This window comes from Arctopsyche grandis, chromosome 12, assembly GCF_051622035.1.
Source record: "Arctopsyche grandis isolate Sample6627 chromosome 12, ASM5162203v2, whole genome shotgun sequence".
Lineage (NCBI taxonomy): Eukaryota > Metazoa > Arthropoda > Insecta > Trichoptera > Hydropsychidae > Arctopsyche > Arctopsyche grandis.
Genome location: NC_135366.1, coordinates 23,550,647 through 23,567,294, shown reverse-complemented (window position 1 = coordinate 23,567,294; position 16,648 = coordinate 23,550,647).

Sequence of the window (16,648 nt, the reverse complement as noted above, 5' to 3'; positions counted from 1 at the left end):
AAACTGCATGCCATATAGAATATGCATACATATATACAGTGTCTACTAATAACTAGAGGTAGGATAGTCACAGTGCTATCCATTGTTCCATTGTTGTAAATCCTTTGTAAAAAAGGTTCGGCAAACCTTTAACAATGCATTTACAACCTTTGAACAATACGCGGCACCTTCTGGGTCCGGTGACTACTAATAACTAGTCACCGGAACCAGAAGGTGCCGCGTATTGTTCAAAGGTTGTAAATGCATTGTTAAAGGTTTGCCGAACCTTTTTTATAAAGGATTTACAACAATGGAACAATGGATAGCACTGTGACTATCCTACCTCTACTAATAACCATACTAACATACTTGTGAAGAGTCTCGGTGATTAGCTAGTCACCGGACCCAGAAGGTGCCGCGTATTGTTCAAAGGTTGTAAATGCATTGTTAAAGGTTTGCCGAACCTTTTTTACAAAGGATTTACAACAATGGAAAAATGGATAGCACTGTGACTATCCGGTGTCTACTCATTAGTTGATGGAAATTTACACGAAGAAGATGGAAGGGATAGATTTGGCAAGGTTTGGTCACTTTGCTACATTTTGTGTAGATTTTTTTCTGTACAATCATGATATAGTGAAAACAAATAATATACACAAGTATATAAACAGGAAAAAGACAATACACGATAAAAATTTTCCGTGACATAAAATGTTTGATTAATATTTCATATATATTTGATTAAACAATTTAAAAATTTAACTAACACACTTGTGAAGAGTCTCGTTGATTACAACAAAATGTCTATACCCTTTAGGTATAACACACAGATTACCTAAACACAATCTGCTTTAGGTCATCGACTTTAGTCAGTCTTTAATTAATATTATGTATTAGATGTATTACGAGCATTTATAAGGATTGTAAATAGGTTTTTGAGCTCTTTTTCCTATTATGCTGTAGATTAACATTAGAATAATATACTAATAACTAGTCACCGGAGCCTGAGGGGGCCGTGTATTGTTCAAAGGTTGTAAATGCATTGTTAAAGGTTTGCCGAACAATTGATAGCACTGTGACTATCCTACCTCTACTAATAACACTAACCAAATTAAATTAATTGTAAAATAGAAAATGATCAGTAGATCAGTAGCTATTAAAATAGATATAAGACGTATTGTGAACATAATTTCGTAATAATAAAAAGCATTTAAAAATCAAAAAAAAAAAAATCAAGCTTAGAAAAATTGAGCCTGCAAAACATGTGCACCCATGCTATCAAGCAACACTTTCAGCATACCCAACCGTTTCAAGTGGTATTTCAGCACAGAAACTTCTGAAACACAACCAGCCGGAGAAGGCTTTGACGCCCTCGCGCCCATAGGTGACGGCGCCGGCTAATTGTCATGTTTCACAGCAGCACGCGCGCGGGCGAGCCTCTCTTGTGTCAACTCTCGGCTGTGTGGGTGTATCCACCACATCCATGGTTTTCGGCGATGGTGTTCGTAGCGCCAGCGGATCTGTGATCAGTTGGCCGAGTGATTAGGAAAATTCGATCGCGTGAAGCGGCCCGCGGTCCAGCTCGACAGCCGCTAGCCGCTGGCCCACACACGAAGGACCACCGGCCGTGATTGTCCCCCCCTGACTCCCCCTCAAACCCCCCCTCCCACACACACTCATACACAAATCATGTGATCCACCCACACGTATACACCCTCCCGTTGAACGACAACAAGACACTCGCAATGTGTTGTAATTCGCAAACGTCCGCACCTTTTGCCCAAATGCGGCAAAATTACGGGCGAATTTCGCTTGATGAAAATTTACAAATTTTATTTAGCACGAAAAAAATCTAAAAATCGCATTACATGCTCGATATAATACCATTTTGTATGATGTGACATTGATTCAATCGAATGTATCGATAGTTTGATGTTTTAGAAGAAGAAGACGCACGCATTATATAGCGTGCTCGTTGAGGGTGCAAACGCGGCTGAATTATGGGCGATTTTTAATTTACATTTTTAAATAATTTTACTTCCAAAAAGTAGATTCTATTGATTGAAATTCACTGTTATTTATATACCATTTTATATAAATGTCTATTTAATTTAATATCTTGCGTTTATTTCAAGACATTCGTAGTACATTTTATTAGAAGAAAGAAGGTTGAAAAAAGTCCATTTTTAATAATCACACATTTCCTGATAGAATAGATAGTTGGTTTTATGGAACTAATGAAGCAGTTTAACAATTCATAACTATCAACGGATAATACGAGTGTAATATTTGATGGTTAATTTTTAAGGGAACTTTCCGAGGCTTTCGCGATGACAGCTGGGTAGAATTGCTTGTATGACTGTTGAATCAAAAATCATTTGGTAAATCAATTTTAATCAATTTTTTATTAATAAAGTTGCCTCAATTAGACAACCCACAATTCAGTATATATTTAACATACTCATATTAGCTTTTCTAAAATGGAACAAAGCTATAGATATATAAAATTTATACTTATCTCTACACTACGTGTGCACTTTTTGTGCTTAGAAGTTTTTTACTCAATTTAAAAAAAAATGTTAATATCATATTATTAGCATGTACAGTAGATCTGTGTGCGTACATAAGTTTTTTAATTAAAATTTAATATCTACATTAATCAGATGCTTACGTTTCCTATGCAGCAGTCAGTGGGTCAACGAATTTGTTGCTGTGGGTCACTCACAATCATTGATCTGAAGCCACTAATGAAGTTCATCGACATCGAACCAAAGAATCAACCATATTATAAAATGAAAATGTTCTTCAAAAAAGAAACCAACCCATATAGATAGTATTTTTCTGGAGCAATATGTATGTATGTATATGGTAGAAATAATACATACGTTCATTTTTTTTATTCAATCAATCTTGCACACTCGTCTAATAGATTGCTCCAACGCGACGAGTGTACTATACAGATTTAGAATTATTTCAACAGGTATACACCCATTTATTAAACTCGAAATTTATGGCCAAACGTTTTAAACCACACAGACATTTATTTATGGACAAATTTTCAGCATTCATACAAATCAGCAAAAATCGAGATGCTGAATGACTCGAATTTTTGCGAAACGGTTAGGACAGGGTTGCCTATTTGCGCTAGCCGTTTCAATGAAATCAGATAAATTGTCAAACTCTGGTAGGAAACGATTGACCTTGGAGTCACATATTCAAAGTTTGGCCAACAGCATACGGGTAGAACCAGTGACCATACAATTTAAATCATTACGAGCTAACCATTAATCTGTGCTGAATTCAGTACTTAGCATTTTAGCTTTGGAAAACAAGCATTTTAGCTATGGAACAAGATCAAGATAAATCTGAGCGAGTTAATTATTTGGGCCAATGGGTAGGGCATGACGCAAGGATAGGCGCTCGGGTTCTATTTTCCATGAAAGAGGGGTTGCCCGTTGTCAATTTCTATTGTCAAACATTTCTAGCTTTGTAAAACAATATAAATTGTCAAGAGGTAACCCCTCTTTCCTGAGAAATAGAACCCTAGCACCTATCCTTAGACATGGGGCCGTTTATTGTTCAAATGTTGTAAATGCATTGTTAAAGGTTTGCCGAACCTTTTTTACAAAGGATTTACAACAATTGAACAATAAATGGCACGCTTCCGGTCCTACCTCTAGACATGAGGCTAGACGAAAATTTGGTAGATAAATCTATAAGAAGAAGAAGAAGAAGAAGCAATGATTGATGGATGTACATATGAAGTAAGGTAAATTATACTGTTCGACAAATGACGACATTTTTTTTGGTTCAGAGCGAGATATAAATTTTCTTATTCTATGACAAATGACGACATTTTTTTGGTTCAGAGACGAGATATAAATTTTCTTATAGATCTATGCCCAGTGAACACGAATCTGAGAATGGGAAAAAATCCCAAATGAAATGCGTACTTTTGACTTTTGATTTGAACTGGACGACTACTTAGAGAGATTTGAAAGCTGAAAAATACTACAAATGAAAGATAAAATACCCGACTATAGATTCCAATATTCATTTTGAACAGAAAATTGACAGATTTTGAGACATCGACCGAACAACACGAAGATATAGAAAAAACGCGCGATTTAAAAAACACACATATCTCCGAATCTCGAGCCAATCAACATTTTTTATTACCAGATTCGTGCTTACTGGGCATAGATCTATAAGAAAAGTCAGATCTCGTCTCTGAACCATTTTTCGTGTCGAACAGTGTTATTAGAATACGGTAGATAGGATATGAAACACGTGTACATACATATGTACATATGTAGTTGTCCAGGTTGAATCAGTTTCATCAGCATTTGTATATAAAGTACACTTTTTTATACCTACCTGTATATACATATGTAACTATGATAAAATTCTCGATGGGATTTTTTGTCAAAGCTTGTTGTGTAAGTTATTTTAGAGAGATTTTAATCCAGTAATGTTTAATGAAAGGATAAACATTATGATAAAATAATGATTTCATTATCTTAAGGCACCTATTAATTGTAGACTGAAAGTCTTGTACATCTCAATCGCTCGTACACGTGCCATCGCCGCACTCAAACGAGATTAGACGCAGACCATTGTCTCCAAAGTGACACCTCCATTACCCGACAATCACATAAAGGAAATGTCAATTTTCACGGACGCTTTTACTCCATTGTGTCCATTCTACGTTCATAATCATCGGTAACATTTTCAACACCTCGCCGAGAACATCTCGAATCGATGACCGGACGGTGCATACAGAAAAACTCCACTCTATTCCCGTTCGCGAGTATTCCTCGCTTTGTTCTCGTATAAAATATCTGCACCTTGTGTCGCTTTGTTTTGTTTCCCTTTCGTCTTTTATTTCTCATCTCGATATTGTCAAGATGCAGATGCCAGTTCGCGGCCAGTTTCCTCCGCGTTATTTTTGTACTGATCTCTTCGCATCCTCCACTTCACTTCGTGTGTGGCACCGGCTCACTTGATACGACTTGGCTGGAGCGTTTATCTCGTCGGAAACGATGATATAAATGTCACCGCGATCTCAAAGATATACCTAGGCTTGTGGAACTAGAGCGTACGTGCCGATTATAGGGAAATGTTCGTGAACGTCAAGTCGTTCTGGCTTCTAGCTATGGGTCGTTCTATATGTGTACTATTATTTAGTATGATTTGATGTTGGTCAGTTGGTAGATGAAAGTTCGACTAATGAAGCTAAAAGAATTGTCGGGATGTGTTCTTCGGTTTGGTTTGATGTTTCTGATGGTATAATGATGTCGGTGTGGTGTAGAATGGGATGAAGATACAAAAGCTGTGTGCGATTGAACAATTTTCTCAGTCTGCTGGTAATAAAGACATTAAGCGGCCATTGCTGGGGGCGGCAGCCGCAACGTGCGCTAACCCAACACTGTCTGTGATGGGTCATGTTGGCATTTTTCTATTGGGAACTTAGTCTCGCTTAACGTTTAGAAAGAACGTAATACGAGACATTTTTTGCCTAATATTATAGAAAAATGAATCATGCAATTTGGTAAAAGTGTGTATGTAGCCTGCAGTATGACTTGGTGGTTGCGTTTGCGTTTACGTAACAACGAGAGGTCACCGGGTTCGATGCCGATCTCATCTTTAATGCTGCCGGTCAGACTTCGATATTTGTGACTCCAATTCGATCGTTTCCTATCAAAGTTCACTAATTTATCTGATTTCATTGTTGAAACGGTTCATCCATCAAATTGGCTAAAACCGTCCTACCCACCATGTCACAAATATCTGAATTTGATGTATGTACAATATCTAAAAAATTATGTATAAATGTCTCTATAGATTATATACATAGATGCATGTAATAAAAAATACTGCAATGTTTAAGTATTGTTGAATACTTTAAGTTATGCCTAATGGTTTGTGCATGGTCAAACTAGTTCGTTTGTTCAATTTGTTTGTACAGCTTAAAATTTTTGACAACTAAAAGTCTCATGCAACACATGATGAAGATCTATTTGTAGATTGTAGTTTTTGAGTTTTGGCACTTAAACTTAAGCCTATAGTTCGTCTATGAACAAACTAGTAAGTTCATGAATGAACTGGATTGAAAAAATTTGGACTGTAACATACTCTGGTTTGTTTTAAGCGGTGTATTCTCTTTACCAAGTTTAATTTATGTATTAATAATATTTTAAGTGACTATATGAACGCCTTTTTCATAATAATTTTTATATAGAGGCCTGTCTAGCTATGTCAATAGTAGTCTACTTAAATTGTGGCGACAAAAAGTAATTATCAACTTTAATTTAAGACATAAATCTTTCAGCAGCTTGTATCACAATAAACTCAATTATTGCAAGCAAACTTAAAATAAACAATTGAATAAAATTTGAAATGAAAACAATAGAAGTATTATACAAGAAAGGTAAAGCTGTTACTTTTTCTTTAGGTGTTTACATTTTTAGTAAAGGCATTTTAAAATTTAATTATTCTTATTAAACACAACTTCGTAAATATTTAAAAATTACTCCGAAAATACTATATAAACTGGAAAGACCTATTGGGGAGAATCTGCTCGTGATAGTGACCGCTAGCGAGATACCCACAACATTTCCTTACCATCAAAAAACAACCATCATTTCCCAACAAAACCCCATAATTCCACAATAATAACACCGAAAATTACCAGCAACATTCAACTGGCAAATATTCACCATAAATATTATAATATAAACATAATATAATATACATAAATAAATACTTATCATACATGCACGAATAGAAATTTGCACAATACACCGGGTACTTAGATTCTCAAATGAATAAAAAATACAGCTATTGAGACATATTGAAACGTCTAATGAACGACAGCACGAAAAAAGAGCACTGCGATAAAAAAAATTGCTTTTGAAGTATTGCGATCCAATCATCAGATCAATAACGAGAGACCACCTAGCTTTTTTGACCCCTTCTATGCGGAACGAATCAACTTTTAAGATTATGACGTAATCTTATGTTATTATCTTAGTTTAATTATAAACAGGCTGACCCAATTATACATACTTACATGGCTATAGTAAAACTAATACGATATGCAACGGAATATTGCAAATGAACGGTATATGAGTATAAAGAATAGCAAGAAATATAATTAAGAGTGCTTCAAAAAAATATGGATGTGTAGTTTTCAAAAACAATATTCTGTTATGTAAAAAGGTAGAAACTATGTATTGTCGTAAATGACTTTCAGATGTGAAACTTGTACGTTGTTGTTGTATATGTTACAGTCCAAATTTTCACTCTGGTTCATTCATGAACATACTAGTTTGTTCATACACGAACTATTCGTTTTAGAATAAGTGCTAGCAGTCAAAAGTTATCTTTAGATAGACTCACCAGGTGTGGCATGAAACTTTTGAGATACCAAATGGTATTTAAAAGGGAAATCTTATGGAAACCACATTACAGCGTTGCTATAATCATGAACAAACTAGTTCGTTTGACAATTTATTCTTTTGTGTACACTATAACTGGCCAGATTGATTCTAATGGATTGATGGATTGTATCATACATGTAACCAACAGCATAGCTCAGTGGTTAGCGTGTTTAAGTGGTCATGGGCTCATTCCCTGGCTCGGTGCTGCTGGCCAAACCTTGGATATATGTGACTCCAAGAAGGTCATGTCCTATCAGAGTTTTTCAATTGATCTGAATACATTGAAACGGTTCCACCAAATTGCCAAGCCACACGTTCGAATTTATAGCATCTCGAATTTGCTGAATTTGTGCATAGATGTCTTTATGATACTATATAAACATAAAGCGGATTGGAATTTACCTGCTAGCATTCATTTCATGACTCGTCGACAGATTTCATGTAACTATTTTTCAATTATAAACAGACGAATATATTCGGTATTCGAATTGGAGGCTCTAGTTGGAATTGATGGCGATCTGAGAAAGTTTCATCTCATACATATTTAGAAATAGAAAAGTTTGAGTATATTTCGAGACGTTATTGCTATCCAAAGATCATTTCCAGGATAATAATAGTCTGACCAATTCAGCCACTCCTTAAACTGACGATTTAGCAAACAAACTTATGATAAATGAGACAATAAATGAGAGATTGCCAATTACTTGCAGCCATGAGACACATTCAATTTACCATATGTTTTCGTCTGAGATCAAGCATATGCAACCAGCATAGTGCTTCCAATCCCGGAAGGTTTCTTCAGCACCGGGATTGCGGTGCTGGAAATTTCCGATCCCGGGATGCCGGTGCTAGCACCGGGATTTCGAATGTACATATAAGAAAAAAAAGTTCAATTACATGTTTTCATATTTCAAAAACGTTCAATTGCTTTTTGCAAACTCTCCCGATGTTTCACACAAGAAATACTCCCATATTGGCGTACTAATTTTGAGAGTTTGGCCACATTCTTTAAATTTTTGGTTCGCATCCACACATTAAATAAAGAAAAAAACATCGCTTTGATTCATTGATTCGTTTTTTACAAATTTTACAAATTGAACACAAATGTAGAAAAATTTACACAAGACTAAAGCTATATATATATATGAAAAATGGTGGGATGAGGAATGACAGTCATAGTCCATTTGTTTTCTCTGACCCGTTTTGACGCCGGCTTGCCGTTCCTACGAAATGGTATCAACGGCCTGTATTGTGTCGCAGATTTTGTGCTCAACTTCAATGATATTTGTAGCATATTATGACTGATTCGAACTCAGAATCGATCAATGATCACGTTTTCACGTGTGTCTGTACCTCAGTGTATTTTGCGTGATTGGAAGCACTACTACGGAGGCTACCCACAGTAGTTCAACAATACATTTATATGTTACCTTCACCGTGTATGATATGTTATACTTTTTTAGATGCCGAGTAGACACAACGGCTACCGTTGACGCATTTCATTAAACGCTCGATTAAACTGATCCCCTTTACGCTTGTGTGACTTCTGTCATGTGTCAAGAAGTAAAGTGATACACAGCCGCAGATTTGGCCTGGTTCGTCTTCTTTTTTTTTCACCTCTTCGTGTCGTCATTTTTGTTCGGTTCTCGAACGAGTTTATTTTTGGGAATCGTCAGGTGGTACATTACCGGTAAAATTACAATGTAAAATCTCGCGCATTTAGCATGTGAAATTTTAATCCAACACTATCATTATTCAACGCGCGCGTAGGTTTATGTTTAAGTATCTATTGTGAGATCCACCTTAATCTTTATTATATACACACATAGTTATTTCACCTCTTTGATGTCCGCCGACACAGTATCCCCGTCTCTGTCTCGGCGTGCCAATAAATTGATTCTAAGAAGGATGCACGATTCGCTTTGTATATATGATAAAAAAGGCTCGTGGACGTGTTAAATATTAAATGATATCGCTTAATTTGCAGCGCCTTTCGTCGCCACTGTTTGAGCTGTAGTTTGCTCAAATGTGTAAAATGTCAGACTTGGGTATCTTGCTGTGTGTTTGGGTAATGAATTTCATTGATAAAATGAGAGGGGAGGGTGTGTGTGTGTGTGTGAGTTTGGAAAATAATAATGAAGATATTTCTTCCGTAATGTTTTATATGCATAGATTTGGTATCTTGTTAAAATTAAAACCAAAAAAGTCTACGGTGTGCTAGAATCGAAGCGCTCGGATGCGACTCGTATTTTGAATATTAAATTTTATATTCAAACGTGTGAAACTATCCAGCTTTGCTTGGGCTATTATTAGATAGCGGATGGTCATTAGGGAAATATGCTTTGGAGCCGTAATGACTGTTGCTAATTTCATAGAAAACCTTTCTGTTGGAACGTGTATTGTTATATGTCATTGCCCTTAAATTCTTGATTGATTAAATGATTAAATGTATGTATCTGAAACCAGTGCACTCCGTTTTACCAACTTGCAATATCTCGACACTCGTTTGCTCAACTTTTCGTCTGCTTTAACAGGACTTTGTATATCGTACACAAAAATTTTTTTTACCAAAAAGGCCTAACAGGTAACCCCAATGCGCCTTCCTGGTCAGAAAAATTGTACATTCGATACAAAAATTACTAGTATTATACAAAGTACATAAATACATACCAATAAAAATAAATATCCCGAGTCAAATTTGTAAATTTCCAGAATTTTAAACAATTCAGCGAAGTTCAGTAAATACATATGAATTAAAATCCACGGAGACATTTATGGTAAAATTTGTAAATTTGCAGCTTTTTCAAATTCAGCGAAATTCGAGATTGCGAAAAAATGTAGAAGGTTGCCAATTTGTTGTAACTGTTTCAATGAAAATCAGATAAATTGGCAAACTCTGATTGACCTGGAGTCACAAATCAAAGGTCTGGCCAGCAGAAAGCAGTGGGATTTGAAGCCGTGGCCACTCTGTTTAAAGCATTATATTTTATTTTATTGTCACAAATCAATACACACTCGCCATTACAGATTTGCTCCAATGCGACGGGTGTACGTTAATGAAATACATAAACAATCAGAAATCAGAAATACAGTAATACATACATATACAATCAGAATATATAGAATATAACAATAATGAAATACATAAACAAATCAGAAATAATAATCATAGTGACATCTATGGATTTCAGATTACTGTGTATAATTAATACAAATTATACACAGGCAGATTTTTGTGACAACAGGATTAGATTTTTTTTAATACCAATTTTCAGGAACCGTTTCAGCAATGATCAGATAAAATTGGCAAACTCTGATAGAGAAACGATCGATTTGGAGTCACAAAACCCCCAAATCTAACCAGCAGTGGCGAGGACACGAACCTATGACCTCAGTGATGCTAAATATATACGCTATCACTAAGCCAAACTGCTGGCTTAGTGATAGCGTATATGTTAACCACTAGTATAATCTGCTGGTTTTTGATACATATACTTTATAATATCTTAAATATACGAGACATATTGTGATCATTCATAGATTTTTAAGCTATAAACACACCTTAAAATATAAAAACGTTTAAAAATCAATTCTTACTATGTAAGTATTTCACTATTTAAATCATTTTCGTTTGTTTTGTATATGTACATATATACATATGTATATAGAAACTTGACGATGAAATATACCAAAAAAGTTAGGAAAACGAGTCTTCAGATATTGCAAGTTGGTGGAACCAGGTAGATCCCATCTGAAACTGCGTTCAAATTAGGACACGCGGAGACATTAACAAATTGTCAAAAACCATCCTACCCGTTATGACACAAATACCTGAATTTGGTTTATGTACAGTATGTAAAAATTGATGTACTCGTTTAAATCCATATATATCTCTATGCATTAATTCATTAATTAGTTAATTGTTAATTTTCGTGTTCTTCAGCTTCTCGAAATACAGCGATTCGCCTCTTTCTACCACCCCTTTGCAACTCATTAAAACAGCGGTAAAGCTATTTTTCACTATCATTTATTGTCCGTTTAGTTCCTCCGCTAATTCAATACTTTTTTATTTGCTTTTTGTTAGTTTCACTTCATGTTTGTTAGTGGATAAAAATTTGTGAGCTAATTTTGAACCACTTCCAGACATCTTATCGATTTGAAATTTTGCAGCCATACGGAAGTTAGCTAACAATATATATGTTACACCGAATCCATGAAATTGTATATTACAAGCATTCGGCAAGAGAATTTCCGAATGCGTGAAAAATGCAAGCACGTTGCCCAGTTCACGGATTCCGTAAATTCTTTGCCGAATGCGTGAACTGGACAGCGTGTTATATTATAACCAAGTGTCAAAGTGACAGCTGAATAAGGATGTTTAATTTAGTTTAATTTACATATTATTATGTATAATATGACTACATACATATGTTTCACTGTTAAAATATTGATCAAAATGTATAAAAATGGCATTAATTTATGTATAAGTCATATGAGATGATCGAAACATATGTATGTAGTCATATTATACATAATAATATGTAAATTAAACTAAATTAAACATCCTCATTCAGCTGTCACTTTGACACTTGTCCACGCTGTCCAGTTCTAAAAAACAACACCCGAGCGCTGCTGTATATTTGCCGACTCCATGCTTTGAGCAGACAAATTCTTGCCGAATACACGCATTCGCCAAAAAATTTGCCAAATCCGTGAACTGGGGAACATGCTTGCATTTTTCACGCATTCGGCAATTCTCTTGTCAAATGCGTGTAATAGACAATTTCACGGATTCGGTGTAACATATACAACAGGCAAATAATTTCAATATGATGGTAGTGGAATTTAATCTTCAACGAAATCATTTAAAATTACATCAGAACTTAGCTCGATCGTTAAGCTTATTCTTAGCGTTGAGAGGCGCCGGGTTCGATCCCATGAGCTGACCTAGATCGAAAAGAATTTTAAGAGTATATCTGTAGTACTGATATACTCTTAAAATTCTGTAGAGTTTATCTGTAGTACAGACCTGGATATTTGTGACTCCAGGTCGTTTCATATCAGAGTTTGCCAATTTTCTCTGATTTCATTGTAGTAACGGTTCCCGGTTAATATCCTTCCTATCTACTATGTCACCACTATTTGAGATTGATTAATGTACATTAAAAGGTATATACAATTCATAGATGTCTCGTTAATTTGCGAGTTTTTCAGTGTCTTGTAATTTAGCGACTTGTATAATAAAAAAATAAAATGCTGCAATGTTTGTAATGGTCTAGGAAGGCGCATTGGGGTTACCTGTAAGGCCTTCCTTGTATATATGTAAAAAAATAAATAAAATATTACATACATAGTTGAACGGTTTTAATTTTTTTTCAGATTATCTCATATTATTTTAATAAATCAATTCCAAAGTCAATGTACATACATACATAGACTTTTCAACGAATGTTCTCGAACAGTTGATGGCCAGCATGCCATAATCGGCCTATCCTTTCGCTACCATTTGAGCGATGCGTGCAAGTACAATCGACGGGGGGGCCAAAAAAGCACGGGGCCCCAAGTCTGGGCCTCGGCCACAAAGACGCGGCTTAATTTCACGGTCGGGCACAAAGGGCATGTCGTTAACGGGGGCCCGGTGAGGTGGGCGTGCCCTCTACCTGTTCACCAGTTTTCACCTGGACCGCGCCTAACAACTCAATCACAAAACAAAAAAAAATATATAAAGCAACAACGGAAAAATCCACCCCAGCCACGATTCAACAATCGCATCTCACTCTTAGAATCTGTATAAAATGCCCAAAAAACACAGCCGTTTGACGTGACCTATACACAAAGTGACGGGTACGTATGCAGAAGGGCCGCAGAGAATAGCTTAATGTTTTAATTTAAGTATTTTTATTTTATTTCATAGAACATGAACACTCGCCTTTACAGATCGCTCCAAAGCGACGAGTGCACTTATACAGATACAATACAATCTATATACATAAGCATTCTATATAATGCGAATTCATACAAACATCCAAAGTGACATCTATGGAAAAATTTTTGAAGCATTTTATAATCAAATTGGCGAACCTCAAGACGCTGAATAACTTGAGATTAGCAAGAGAGATAGGAAGGAGATACCAATTTTACAGGAGATACCGTTTCAATGAAAATCAGAATAAGATATACATAGTGTGAAAAAGAAAAAGTTATAGGAGTTTAAACAATTAAAATGACAAAGCAAGACGGTGGCGGAAAGGAAAATAAATACGGCAATTTACCATTAGACGTCAAGATCCTCAAAATTGTAGCATTTTTAAACTTATCTATTGCGACTATTTTTCACCATCGTACTGGCAGATTTGATTTGAATATATATTGTTGACCAAACCACGCAAAATGCCAAAGTTTCAAAACGATCGGAAGAATGTAGGATATTAAATCCAAATGTTGGCAGACAAACGAGCGAAGGCAAACATGGAAGAGGCTTGTAAAAATTGACAAACTCCGATAAGAAACGATCGACCTGGAGTCACAAACCAAGGTCTGGCCAGCAGCGGGAATCGAACCCCTGACCACTCTGCTCGAAAGCAAAATATGCTAATCACTAATCTACGCCACTGGTTCATCCATCATTAATTTTCTAAATTGGAGATTCTACATATAAGTTAGCCTGCATTGATTATGATCCGAACAGCGATATATGTAGCTTCCTGTAAAAGTAAATAGATACGGGTTTAGGGTATCTATCTATCTATCTATTATATCTAATCTACGGTAGATACTGGCCAGTAAAATTCACTAAGTTTTGGTTTATAACAGGGGCAGGTGCCGTGTGTAAAACACGTTTACGATCATTGCCTCACTATAAACGTTCCGACATTCGGTACGTCCGATTGGGAAAACTTTTTAATTGGATGCATAATTTGGACTTTTTATTGCAATTTGTCAAACGCGAGACGTAAAAAAAAGGATGCACACTTTATAAAGAAATAAAAAATATATATAAATGATTATTATTAACGTTGCTAGAATACGTAATGTTAAGAGCCGTAGAAGAGGACGCGGCGAGCGGCAGGTGTATACAATGTATGTATGTATGCCCGACTCATAAATCTTACGTGTGCGATCTTATCGCAGGTAACAGGTAATTGTAAATATCGGCAGGATTTCTCACAACAATTATACAATCTCGAAAATAATAATAATATTTGGGAAGTATAATGTTATGATGTATTTATTGCCATAGGGAAAGGTTGGTATATGATTAGTCGAGATTTATGGTTGATCTGTCTCAAATTTTTTACATGCATGAAGTCTGTTTTGAATAAGATAAGCGATATGTTTTTTGTCCAAAAATTGTATGTAGTTGGGTGTCAATTTATTGGATGCTGTGTTCATAAGAAGTTTTGTAATCAAAACATGTCGGAAGCGGTCAATTACTGGTCCGAAGCGGTCGTTCACTGTTCTTTGCTTATTTATTTATAATTATTTGATATGCTATTAAAGTTGATTTAATATTTTTAATCTGTTTTTTCAGAGGAGAACATCTAATCTAGGAGAATTAGATGAGCTCAATCTTGGAAAGATATTGGTAGTAGGTCTGGTCAATTAACAATAATAATTCGAGAACTAGAAACAATAATTCTGGACATTTTTTGTAGGGGGGTGGCTTATGGGTAGGACCGGAAGCGTGCTTTTTCCAGGAAACAGGGCATTTTGGGTCTATTTTCCAGGAAATAGAGCAAACTACAAAGCAATAGTGCAAAAAAAAAAGGTTCATCATAAAAATGAACAATGCACGGCGAACAATACACAAAGAACGGCAGCCTTCCGGTCCTACCTCTACTTATGCCGTAAAGCAAAATATTCCTTTTATCGACGTTTTTAATAAAAAATCCCACATAATTTTAGAAGGGCTTTTATATCACAAAATGAACATAGAAATATTTAGCTGGCGCTACTTAATATTTTTTCGCCACATGTTTTTTCTTTCAAAATTACACTGAGTAAAAAAAACACGTTTTTTATTTACCAAAGTGGAAACTAATCAATCTTTACTAAGTTTGAACCACTGAATTCGAATATGACAATGATTTTTCCTGGCTTTACAAATATGTATGTGCAACTCACACAGGCGGCTGAAAGAAATGAGAGTCAAAAAAAATATATTGCTTAAGAATAACCGAAACAAGTCATCGTACTTTTTAAAATGCATTTAGGTTGTATTGTTGTATACTTGTGGATTGCTGTTGCAAGTTACAACTTGTGACACACCCGAATCATAATTCGGAGAAATAACGGGATAGCAGGTATAGCTTCGATCTGCATAGAGCTAGGTCTTTTATGCCAGATGTATTTCTTCAAGGATGTTGAGTATTTATTGGTTGTTCATCGAAAGAACAATATCCTAGATGTTGGTTTGAGGGTAAAAGCACTATATTTTCATGAATGAACTTGAAAACGTTCTCTTGTCCAATTCAGAGCTAAACGTTTTGGTTTTGTGTTTTTCTGGTTAATTTTTATTGTGAATAAAATTTTCAACACTATACCGTGAATTAATAAGATTTATCCAAATGCTGATAAAATTAAAGAGCGGCCGATTTAAGTTTGGCTACTTACTTTAAGAACTCCTAGGCGCGGCCTTGGATCATATATATTCTTGTCATAATTAGTCACCGGACCCAGAAGGTGCAGCGTATTGTTCAAAGGTTATAAATGCATTGTAAAAGGTTTGCCGAACCTTTTTTACAAATGATTTACAACAATGGAACAATAGATAGCACTGTAACTATCCTACCTCAAGTCATAATTTTCTCCAAAATGTTAACCCTTCAAATAGCACAGGCCCGGGGAATTTGCCGCCTCTCATCAGCCCTGGGTCTTGGAGTCTTCTGCGGAAGATGTGATTTTTGATAATCTCATTGAAAAGTAGAAACCCTAATCCAATCTGCAATAAGGGTAAAATACGAAAAATAAGTTTAAGCCTATTTTGAAATAAAAATAAAACTTTGAAAAGCAGACTATAAGCCAAGTTTAACTGATGAAGACTTAAACTCCTCTTTCTTATATATGTACTACTCAAGTCTCCTCCAAAATAATCTATCATAGGCACCTTTCTGGGTGTGAAATTTGGACATTGAACGCCAAAATGCTAAACAAAGTCCAATGCACTAAAAGAAGCATGGAACGCTGTACGCTCGGTATAACGAGGAAAAACAGGAAGCGGAATACCT